The following is a 12,838-nucleotide window of genomic DNA, read 5'->3' on the forward strand; positions in this document are numbered from 1 at the left end:
CCATCAAGTGTACCCACCAGCAACTCGCCAAATTGAAACAGTCGCAATAGAAATTGCCACTGTAACAGGGCCCCTCACAGTCGTTGCAGCCTACCGCCCCCCTTCCCAAACGTTAGAAGAAGAGGACATAGCTGCACTAGGGAGAATAAGAGGCAAACTCCTAATAGGAGGAGACCTCAATGCCAAGCACGCAGACTGGCACTCACGAGTAAGCAACAGAGCTGGTCGACAACTGCAACGACTCGCGCGCACCCACCAGTTTCAGGTATGGGGCCCCGAGGAGCCCACCCACTTCCCAAACAACGGAAACAGGGCGGACGTCCTCGACATCGCACTCACGAAACACGTCACGGGTTTCGTGTCTGCCAGTTCGATAAACAGGATGTCGTCGGACCACAATCCAGTTATCCTAGAGGTCGACATGGGAGAATGGCTCTCGCTCCCACAGCGCACCACAAATTACAAACGAACAAACTGGGAACAGTTCAGCAACGGAATAGCTGCTGAACTTGCCCAAGCCCCGCCTCCAACAGCAGAGACTGCTGAACAAGCGCTGGACGACTTCACTAAAGCGATCCTGCAAGCAGCTGAGGAAGCAACGCCTGCGCCAGCGGGAGCCCCCCGCTCCAGGCAGCTCCCACAGCACCTGCTTGCCCAAATAAGACACAAAAATAGGATCGCCAAAGAATGGAAACTTACTAGGAACAAAACCACAAGGAGGCTGCTCAACAGACTACAAAGAGAGTTGAAAGTTACACTCACTGAGTATCGCAACCAGCAATGGTCAGAACGACTATCAACTCTCAAACTAGATGACCACAGCTTGTGGCAAGCCACAAAGCAGTTCACGAGAAGACGCGCAAAAATGCCCCCTCTGCATGGTGAACGTGGACTGCAATTCAGCACTGAAGACAAAGCAAATGCGCTAGCAGACGTGTTCGAAAAACAATTTACGCCAGCAGAGGTACAAGACAGAGAACACGTCGCAATCGTCCGCAGACAACTGGCCACCTTTTTAGAGGCAGACGACGATGAGGAATACACGCCGATCTTCAGTTCCGAAGACGTGGCGAGTGTCATCAAATCGCTGCCAACAAAAAAGGCACCAGGCCACGACCAGCTCACCAACGAACTATTAAAACATATCCCGCCCATGGCAATAACACACTTAACAGATATACTTAACGAAATTACGCGATCGCTAAAATTCCCGACACAGTGGAAACACGCTGAAGTAGTCTCGATCGCAAAACCTGGAAAAGACCCGGTGTTCCCGCAACACTACAGACCAATTAGTCTACTGCCTACCCTCAGTAAACTATATGAGCGCCTCCTCTTAGTACCGATACAGGATCACATCAGTAGAGAGCAAATCCTGCCCAAATTCCAGTTTGGGTTTCGCCCACATCATTCGGCCCCCCAACAAATAATGAGGGTGGTTGAAGCAGCCACAGAAAGCTTCAACCGCAAAGGCTACTGCGGGATAGTCTTACTAGACGTGGCAAAAGCCTTTGATTCTGTTTGGCACACCGGGCTACTCCACAAAATGTACACCCAGGGCTTCCCCGGAAAGATTGTGAAACTTATAAAAAGCTATCTCTCCGGTAGGACATTCTCCGTAAAAGTAGAAACATCACTGTCAAGCAGGAGAAGAATACATGCAGGGGTACCACAGGGTTCGGTTCTTGGACCAACCCTGTACAGTCTCTACACTGCAGACATACCAACCACACTACACGTACAAACAGCACAGTATGCTGATGACACTGCATTCTTCTCCTGCTCAACAAACAGGAACCTGGTCACGAGACGTCTTCAAACCGCCCTGAACAAGACAGACGAATGGGCATACAATGGCGAATCTCACTTAACTCCGAGAAAACACAAGCCATGCTGATGACTAGACGTCTCGGTAAACGCCGCCCCCCCAGAAGACCCTACCAAATGCTGCACCTGCAGGGCCAAAACCTCCCCTGGAGAAACTCTGCGAGGTACCTCGGTGTGACACTAGACAAGCGTCTGACTTGGAAGTGCCACATCGAGGAGGTTCGCAAAAAGGCCCTAGGCAGGATGCAGATCCTTTACCCAATACTCAACAGTACAAGTTCCCTTGACCCGAGCACAGGAGTAGCCGTATATCGAAGTCTAATTAGACCGATACTGGAGTATGCGTGCCCAGTATGGGGTTACGCTGCTAGATCGACGGTAGAACGGCTACAAAAAATTCAAAACAGAGCGCTCAGAAGAGCCCTACACACACCGCCGCGCTTCCCGACGGAAGACCTCCACATAGCGGCCGACATTGTAAAATTAAACACGCGATTCCGTACCCTGGCGGAGCAGTTCTACGCCAACGCGGAAAGGTCGCCAAACGATTTAATAAACTCACTTGGTCGGTACAATAACGTACCAGACCGATACAAAAGACCAAAGGCATTACTCGTAGCTTAAAATAAAAAAAAAAAAAAAATATATATAAATAAATAAATAGAAAACAAAAAAGCCGTCACCACTAGAGTGACAGAAGAGAAACACATAATACTCTAAAGAACAGAATTAACAAAAGATAGGCACATCCAAAAACTAACCAAAAATTGAAGGAAATGTCCGAATAGGACAAAAACCTTCGCAGTAAACATCCTCTCTCTAAAGACAGAGGAAGAAATTAGAGTGTGCTGCTGCTGCGCCGGCACGCACTCCGCTGCTCGACTCGCTGCCGCTCGCACCGGTCGTTTTCGTTTCCGTTTCGTGTGCACCGTCGCTAGCCCAATCGCCATGTCCGGACGCGGAAAGGGAGGCAAAGTCAAGGGCAAGTCAAAGTCCCGCTCAAGCAGGGCTGGGCTCCAGTTCCCGGTCGGCAGAATCCACCGCCTCCTGCGCAAGGGAAACTACGCAGAGCGCGTCGGCGCCGGGGCGCCCGTCTACCTCGCCGCCGTCATGGAGTACCTCGCGGCTGAGGTGCTCGAGCTGGCCGGAAACGCGGCCCGCGACAACAAGAAGACGCGCATCATCCCGCGCCACCTGCAGCTTGCCATCCGCAACGACGAGGAGCTCAACAAGCTCCTGTCGGGCGTCACCATCGCACAGGGTGGTGTCCTGCCCAACATCCAGGCCGTCCTGCTGCCAAAGAAGACCGAGAAGAAGGCCTAAAGGAGGCCAGGCAATCGCAGCGCCGCGTGCTCCCCTGCACGCAACGCGCTTTGCCGGCTCGGCTCGGCCCGGCCCACAACAATCGGCCCTTTTCAGGGCCACCACACAAACCTACGTCCAAAGCAAAATTTCAGTCGTCCTCGCCGCACCTTGTTTTGTTTTAACTTTGCACTTTCACAGCACAGCCGCCGCCGGCGCACGTCCGCCATCTTGTCGTCCACACAGCCCGTGTGGCCCAACACACACACATTTTGCACGGTCGCAGTCGCCTTCCAAACGACAACGGCAGCAATAATGACCATTGTTAAAGGGAGGCGTGTCGACACACCGCCCTCCACTCCCGCGCGCCGCAACGGCCGTCGACACGAACGAAACAGCTGATCCGGCCGCCTATGCCCACACGCCTAACACACAGAGCCAAACCACGCAAGCAAATAATCACCGCCTCTCGCACAACAACACACAGCCCGCCATCTCCATCGCGATCGATACAAAGACACACAATAACAAACACAAACGAAGCAGCTCCACTCTCACACACACACACAGCCAGCCACATGACACCTTTCCTTTCCTTCTCCCCTCCCAGCCACATCACGTCGCTCAAACGGAAAGAAACAAACAAACAACACAGCGCACACACGCAGCAACAACAACACAGACTCTTTCGCACTTTTCAACTTCCGAACAGTGTGGTGGCCCTGAAAAGGGCCGTTTTCTAGTCTCTCCCACCCACAAGCACGGCCGCGGGAAGGCCAGCGCCCGCTGCGACGCAGCCTAACCGCCGAAACCGTACAGGGTGCGCCCCTGCCTCTTCAGGGCGTACACCACGTCCATGGCCGTCACAGTCTTGCGCTTGGCGTGCTCAGTGTACGTCACCGCGTCGCGGATCACGTTCTCCAGGAACACCTTCAGCACCCCGCGGGTCTCCTCGTAGATCAGACCAGAGATGCGCTTCACGCCGCCCCTGCGAGCCAGGCGGCGGATGGCGGGCTTCGTGATGCCCTGGATGTTGTCGCGCAACACCTTGCGGTGCCGCTTGGCGCCACCCTTGCCGAGCCCCTTTCCTCCCTTGCCGCGGCCTGTCATCCTTCCTTCCTCGGGCAAAGCAAAACGTGCACAAACAGCAGCTGCAGCGGCTGGCGAGTCGGCTACGGTCTGCGCCCAGCGCGCCCGCCGCCCCCCTATATAGACTCTGGCCCGCCCTCCCCCCACCACGCGCAACCGAGGGCATATAAGCGCAGCACGGAGGCGCGCGGGCCCCCCGGAGTTAGGCAGCGGTGGCGAGCGGTTGTGCTTAGTCGGGCGCTCCGCAACTGCCGCGTGAAGAATAGGAGAGGTCGGTTTCGTGGTGAGTGCGTGCGTCTCGGCATAATTGTCGTGTTTACCGAAAGCAAATTGTCGTGAAGAGACGCCGCACTCGCCATGGGTAAAGGTAAACGCGGGAAGGGCAACTCACCCGCAAAGAGGCCAACTCGAGAAGACTTTCTCCGGGCGGACGGCAACAAGCGCAGAGTCTCGTCAGACCGACGCAGCGGCTCCGTCGCACCGTCTGCCCCTACAGAAGAAGAGATGGTAGCGCCAACACCTTGTCGGCCCTCCGCCCAAGTTCTCCCTGTGTGCATACGCTACACGGGTCGAGACTGGGTGGAGACATACGACGAGGTGGCAATGGACCTGCGCTACCCTCCACAAGTGCAGATGCTGGACAACGAAGCCGCGCTGTCCATCCAGCCACGTTCACAGGAGGATCGGAAGATCCTCTGCGACCGTCTGAAAGCGTACCTAATTGACCCACCGACCACCTACAGTGGACCAAAGAAGAGGAAGCAGCTTCTTAAGGTCCTACTGAGGGGGCTACCGTGGGTCATGACGACGGACGCGGTGCGCAAAGTCCTGTTGCAGCACAACTATGATGCCATAGTTAAGCTGCACAACAGGACGAACAAGAAAAGGCCGCCACTGTTCATCCTGGCTGTCGAGTCGCCCCAAGTAGACTCCAGCCAGGAAGGAAGCCAAGACGTTGGAATCTGCGGGTTAACCACCCTAGCAGGTTTCGACGTGACGATCGAGCCACTTCCGCCTGACCTCGACACGAAACCTCAGTGTTTTAAGTGTCAGAGGGAGGGCCACGTGGCGAAGCACTGTCGTTTCGAAGCGAAGTGCGCCAAATGCGGTGTTGGACACGACACCCGCGAGTGCACTTTGCTTCGAGAAGACAAGCCAACATGTGTTCGCTGTGGCGGCGACCATGTTGCCAGCTGGAGAGGCTGCCGGGCATTTTCTGCCCACACAGAAGATGGCCGCCGCGAGAAGCCGACGACATCGAAGAAGAAGAGGAGGAGGAGGAGGAGGCGCAAACGCGCCAGCGCTCAAGCCTCAGAGCAGGCAGACAAAGCAGCGGCGCCTCGCCACAACGCGCGGCCGGCCCCTCCACCCGCCAGTGGCAGAGGTGGTGGGGGGGGCCCCTCGCGCGAGCAGGAGGGACGCCACTCAGCAAGCAGCAGCGGTGTGGGCAACATCGACGCGCTGATGGAGGAAGCGGAGTCACGCTTCCGGATGGCCCTCCACGCGGAGATGGAGGCTGCCTGCCACCTGCTGAGGGAAGCATTGGCTCTCCGCCTTCAACGTGACGGGCCGACGGCACACACCAGCGCGTCCGCAGCCACGCAGACTGAAGAAACCACCAAGAAGAAGAGGATGGTGATCAACCGCGCCAGCCAGACCACCGACGGCGCCACATCCTTCCACACAGAAACCACCGTGCGTGTCGATGAGGGCACCCAGACGTCGTCCAAACGGTACAAGCGCCATCGTGGCGCCCAAACCGAGACGGCGGATGCGGAGTCCATCGGCACGCAGACCGAAGTGGCAGCCATGGAGCCCACTAGGTCTCCATGGAAGCTGCACAGGATCGAGGCAACGAGCAGCAAACCTCCCATTCCGAGATCTCCCTCTCCAGAGGTAGAAGATCTCGGAATAAGACGAATTCTAGGTGACGCCCAAGACCGTGGCCCCAGGACAACTCCGGCCGTGCCACAAAGACGACCTACGTGCTCGAGTGAGTTCGAGTACATCAAACAATGGAGGCCGAGATAGAAACAAATCAAGGCACAAGGTTGCAATACAACCAGCAGCTCCAGCCGGGTTTTGCAGGTTTTCCTTAGGCTGTAAGGTGAATACCGGAGCTGTTCCCAAAAGTTCCTGCAAATAAATTCCCAAATGGGAGAAACAAGCCCCCCATCATACCCCAAACCAATAAAATAAATAGTGTCCAAACAGAATTACCTTAAGCTAAGGCCAAATAGAGCCAAGAGCTCTCCAGTGGCCCGCCCACCACCACTCAGGTGTGGGAATGAAAACAGTAAAAAAAAAAAAAAAAAATAAAAAAAAAAAAAAAAAAAAAAAAAACGCGCGGGCCCGTTGTCAAGGCAGCACCGGACGCCGCGCCGCACCTAACCTCCACGCACGCCGCTCCGCTACCGCTATGGCCCGCACAAAGCAAACGGCCCGCAAGTCCACCGGCGGAAAGGCGCCGCGCAAACAGCTCGCCACCAAGGCGGCGAGGAAGAGCGCGCCCGCCACCGGAGGCGTCAAGAAGCCCCACCGCTACAGGCCGGGCACCGTCGCCCTGCGAGAAATCAGGCGCTACCAGAAGAGCACAGAGCTGCTCATCCGCAAGCTGCCATTCCAGCGCCTAGTGCGCGAGATCGCCCAGGACTTCAAGACCGACCTGCGCTTCCAGAGCTCCGCAGTCATGGCCCTGCAGGAGGCCAGCGAGGCCTACCTCGTCGGCCTCTTCGAAGACACCAACCTGTGCGCAATCCACGCCAAGCGCGTCACCATCATGCCCAAGGACATCCAGCTCGCGCGCCGCATCCGCGGCGAGCGCGCCTAAACCGCGCCGCGGCACCGCACCGCACAAACAAAAACGGCCCTTTTCAGGGCCACTAACATCTCTCCGTCGCGAGCAAACTTTGTCGGTCGCCTGCCTCTCGCCCCGCAACCCAAAAACAAAAACCACCACTTCCCGTCCGTCCGCCACACCCACTCACTCTGCCTGCCTGCTAGCAGCGCGCAACAATCACACATCATCCCTCCCCGGCGCTCAAAGCGCACAATACCCAACGGCCGACGTCACACCGCACGGGTGGCTGGCCGGCCGCCGCTTTCGTTTCGAAAACAAAAAAACCCGCACTCCAACTCCGACGGCCAACGGCCAGGCAGGCGCGCTCGCTCGCTCTACACGCCACCGAAATCCCCCGCCGACTCCTTCCACATCTCAACGTGCCCCCCGTTGCAAAACATAACACACACACAAAGAAACAAAACAAAGACCAGACACGACTCGACAAGACAGACATCCGAGAAGAACGAACGCAGGCAAGCCAACCAACGTATTCAAACAAAACAACGTGACAGAAAACCAACCGTCGGCCGCCGCCACAAACACGGCGACAATCAACCACGACGACAACAACAACAACAACACCGCTTACCGCTACCGCCGCCCACACCCGCCACCGACCCCCGCAATCCAACCACCACGGCACGCAAACAGCATCCCCACGGGCATACAGAAACGCCAGACAGACACCCACACCAGACGCAACACGACAATCAAAACCTTCCCCGACGTGCTTTGATGGCCCTGAGAAGGGCCGTTTTGGGCCGCGCGTCTCTTGCGCGCCACTAGACGACGACGGGGGCTGGGGACGACGGAGTCAAGCGCCAAACCCTTCCTTTCTCCCATCTCTTTCTCCTCTACTCTACTTCTTCTTCTTGGGCGAAGCCTTCGCCTTAGACGGCGTCGTCGCCTTCTTCGGGCGCGGCGCCTTCGGCTTCTTCGTCGGAACCTTGGCGGCCTTCTTCGCCTTCGACGGCGACTTGGCCTTGGCCGGCTTGGCCGCAGCCGCCTTCTTCGCACCCGCGGGAGCGGCCGACGCCGCAGACGCCTTCTTGGCGGCGCCCGCCTTCCGACCGGTCGCCGCCTTCACGCCACCAGCCTTCTTTGCGCCGGCCGCACGGGCGCCCTTCTTCTCCTTGCTGGCCGGAGCGGCGCGCTTCTTCTTGGCACCGCCAGCACGAGCCTTGCCGCCCTCGGCCGCCCCCCCGCCGCCGGCGCCGGCAAGCTTGAACGAGCCGGACGCGCCCTTCCCCTTCGTCTGCACCAGCTCGCCCGCCACGACGGCCGACTTGAGGTACTTCTTGATAAACGGCGCCAGCTTCTCCGCGTCCAGCTTGTAGTGCGCGGCTATGTACTTCTTGATCGCCTGCAGCGACGACCCGCCGCGCTCCTTCAGACTCTTGATGGCGGCCGTCACCATCTCAGAGGTGCGCGGGTGCGCAGGCTTGGCGCGCGGCTTCTTCGCAGACGACGCAGACTTGGCCTTCTTCGTAGTGCCGGTGGCGGCGGGTGCCGCAGCAGTCTCGTTCGTAGCCGCCTGATCTGCCATTTCGACGACGCGCGTAACACACAGCGAGAGCGAGCGGGACGGCAGGCACGCAAGCACAGCACAGCAGCGGAGCAGAGAATCACAAGGGCCCAGCCAGTGTCGCGGGCGGGCGCGGACGGCCGAGAGAGCGGCCGCCACTCTGCGCGCCGCCGCGCCGCGCCTCCCGCGCTTGCTACCGCCCAACGTCCGACAGCCTGTGCGGAGCAGCCCCAAACCTGCGCCACAACCGCCCGCGCCTTTCAAACCACCGAGGATGGGGCTACACACAGCCACACCACAGTCGCCAACCAGTCGCCACGGCAGCGCCGCAAACCACGGCCAAACTGCAGCTACCGCGCGCTACAGCCTGGGTCGGCCCGCCGAGAATCGCCGCCCCCGCCCAAATGCCGCCCCCACAGCCCCAGCCGACGACCCGCCACAATGGCCAAACCTTCGGCAAAACTCCCACACCGTCGCCGCGGCAGCCCGGCCAGCGCGGCCGGCGCCACAGCCACACAAGCCGAGGCGTGCGGCGATGACGGCCGTGCAAACGCGCCTCCGCCGCCCCATCGCCTTCCGTCGCCCTCCCGCCGTTTCCCGATCGGCCCGCAGCCGTCGGGCCACATCGCGCGCCGTCCTCCTCCTCTCGCCCGCCAACATTCACAGCCGTTTCTCAACAATTGCCCGCCGCAAACGGACGCCGCGTGCGCAACAGGCGCCGCCGCCCCTCGCCGCTTCCGACCCAACCCCTCGACCGAGGCAAACCGCAATCCGAATCTACAGACCAACCCAATCTGCCGTCAGCACACACGCCAGCCGACCTTACACGTTACGCGTTACACATTACGTTTACACGTCTAGGTTAGGTTAGGTTAGGTGGACGTGGGTTAGGTTAAGGGGACTTGGGTTAGGTTAAGCGTCAAACTTAGGTTAAGCATTCAAACACGTCAGGCGTCACAGGCTAGGTTAGGTTAGGTTACACGTTAGGTTAAGGGGTCAGTGCTAGGTTAAGAAGCGTCAAACGTAGGTTAAAAAAAAAAAAAAAAAAAAAAAAAAAAAAAACACAAAAAGCGTTCAAACGTGAGGCGTGAGCCGGACAGCTTACCTTACGTAGACGTTAGGGGCTCACAGGCTGAGCTCACCTCACCTCGCCACACCACGGGTTAGGTTCGGTTCGCTCGGCTCAGCGTAAAGCGCCGAGGTCAGGGTTACGTTCGTTCACCTTCGGGCGCCACACTTTCGGTTGAAAGGTCGCGACGGGACGACGTCGGCAGGCACGCCGCAAACGAACAAAAACGTACAGACGACGTCGAAAACCGCCGACAGACGGGGGAGCAGCACGACCACGACCAGATACCGAGCGCGAACGAGACACACGCGAACCACCCCCACCGGCCAAAGGGCACCACACAACAACCCAGAGCACCACGTGTCGACACCAGAGCAACCCGCCGCTCACGCGACATGGCTGGCACCGAAGGGCAACCGCCCGCAACTGCGCTTTCCGCGCCGGCCCGGATGCACGTCGTGCTACAACAACACCACTACCGTACACAGCCGCTGTTCACAACATCACTATCATGCGCGCCCGCGGCTCGCCGCCGTCGCAGTCGCAGCCCCAACGCCAGCACTTTTGCACCACCATTCACACGCACCGCAACACAGCTCGCCGACACAGCCGAACAAAACAAACACCACACAACAACAGCAACAACGCCGCCGCCTCTACTTGTGCCGGCGACCCACCCCGCCGATGGCGCACCTTTCGCCAGCCGGCAATCGACACACACGCACCCACCCACCCACCCACCCCCCCGGGGCCCAGTGCAAAAAAAAACAAAAAACAAAACAAAAACAAACGACACGGGAAGCGCACACCGCCACTTCGCGCGCACGCCACCAACCAGTCGTCGTCGTCTCAAAATAACAAACACAAACAAAATAAACTAACAACAACTAGGGCAACACAAAACAAAAACGCCTCGCACGAACCGCCCACAAAAAGGACAAGCACACGCACAGCCTCTGCTGACGACCACGACGCAGCGGCACGCTGCTCCTGTCCCGCGCCCCGCGCCCCACTCGATTCACAACTGACGCGACACCGTCAACGACGGGCTCGCTTCCCGCAACCTACCACCTTTCCGCCACGACGCACAGCCCCAGCCCCACCCGACGACGCCCGTGGCAACGACTGCACTTTCACCACCGCCTCCCCCTTCCCCCCCAAAACACACACACACACACACACACACACACACACAGCCAGCCAAAAACGCACTCGCGACCCACACATGCACGTGCATCGGCACACGCCAACCAGTCAACGTCGACAACCACACGCAAGGCTCGAAACGAAACCGGCGTCCTTCCACGTTGCCATCAAGCTACGCGACACAAGACACAAGGAACCAACACAACAGCCGGCCCCACTAATTCCCACTCTCACGCCGCAAAAAGCACACCGAAACCGCCAAACGCACGCACATTCCCCTTCGCACTGACACCGACCGGCTCGCTACCACACACCTCTCGGCAGCCGTTTCACGCCAATTCGCCACACCGCCCACACAGTCGACAAGCGCCCGCCCTGTACGGCACACGCAACGACGCAGCGCAGCAAAGGGCGCCCGCAACACATACCTCTCCTCCCTCTCTCTCTCCGCCGCCCGACGCGCCAACCGCCACACCACACCGCCAGCCACTCGCAAATTGTGCACTGCCACCAGCCACACGTCCAACACGCCGCGCCGCCTCCGGCCACCCGCCAGGGGGCGCTCACGTCCGCGACAACAGCGCGGCCCGCCGGGCCGGGCCGAACCGAACCGAACCGGGCCGCCGCTGCTCTGCACTCGGCACGGCCACACCCTGCTGCAGACCGGGCTCGTCTCTCTGTACGCGTCTGCCTGCGCATCAACACAACACGACCTTTTTTTTTTTTCTTCTTCCTCTCTACCGCCACCCCTTCTTCTCGCGTTTTTACTCGTTGTTGCAGCAGCGGCGCACACCTACACATCCACAGCCCCAGCCGAGCCGGCCTCACCTCAGGGCCCGCCGCCAGCGTCTCCTCCTCGGGCACAGGTGCGGTGCTGTGGCCGCCCATCCAACCGCATTGCTGGCCGTCCAGCCGCCAGGCGTTCCCACTGCCGCGAGCCACGCCGCGCACCGACCCTGCTGCAGAAAACGAAGCATAGCCAGAGACCGACCGGTACACAAAGCAAGCCGTCGCCTCGCCTCTTGTCCTTCCTGCCTTCCTTCCGCCCCCGCCCTTCTCACACCACCGCCTCTCCACTTTCGCCCCCCCTCCTTTTTTTTGTTTTTTTTGTTTTCTTCTTTCTTTCTTCCTTTCTTTCTTTCTTTCTTTCTTTCTTTCTTTCTTTCTTTCTTTCTTTCTTTGGCCCTCTCTCCTTCCCGCCATGGCGGTTACGGCACCGCCTGCAGCGGCAGATTTTTTGCGCCCACAAGCCTACTCCTACCACCATTAACCTTGCCCTGCCCTGCCCTGCCCATCAACGTCGCAGTCGAACCGACGCTTGCCAACACACTGCCCACGTTCCTTTCTCTTTTCGGCCTACGCCCATTACGCGCCGCCGCCACAGCACCTTCCCTTCCCACAACACACCGACGTCACCACACGCACCCAAAACAGGGGCCACGACCGTGTTCCTCGCCCACTCCCATCCCGCACGGTACGCACATTCCCAACTACTACCGCGCACCCTCCCTTTCCAATCTGTGTGTCTCTGTGTCTGTGTCCTGTCCGCGCGTGACGCCTCTCAACATCCGCCGTCCCCCGTCCCGTTTTCGCCCCCATGCCGTCGTCGCGCCGCCTCCTCCCCGTCCACCGCCGCCCCTGTCCGCCCCGCACCACACCATACACCGCTGCTTGTCCCGGCCGTTGCCACCAAAGGCGCCGACCGCAAACGCGCCACGCCGCAGCCCCCGTGCGTCTCGCGCTCGCTTGCATCTCCGTGCCGGCGCTGCCTCTCTTCCCGCTCGCACTCGACCTCGACAACACAGTCTTTGGCTCCGCCACTGCGTGTTCCGGTGGTACGCACGCTGCAACACGTACGTATTCATTACCAGAGCGATGGCGAGGCATGACAGCATCTCTGTCTGACCAGAGGGTTATTTATCGTTGCTAGTCGGCGCTTGGACCGCGCCAGACGACAGTAGTGGCACGCACCGGGTCGCCAGGAACAGTTGTTATATATATTGTAGCGCGAGTCGGGAGAGGTAGTAGTCGGTCGACA

This window comes from Schistocerca americana, unplaced genomic scaffold (assembly GCF_021461395.2).
Source record: "Schistocerca americana isolate TAMUIC-IGC-003095 unplaced genomic scaffold, iqSchAmer2.1 HiC_scaffold_52, whole genome shotgun sequence".
Taxonomy (NCBI): domain Eukaryota; kingdom Metazoa; phylum Arthropoda; class Insecta; order Orthoptera; family Acrididae; genus Schistocerca; species Schistocerca americana.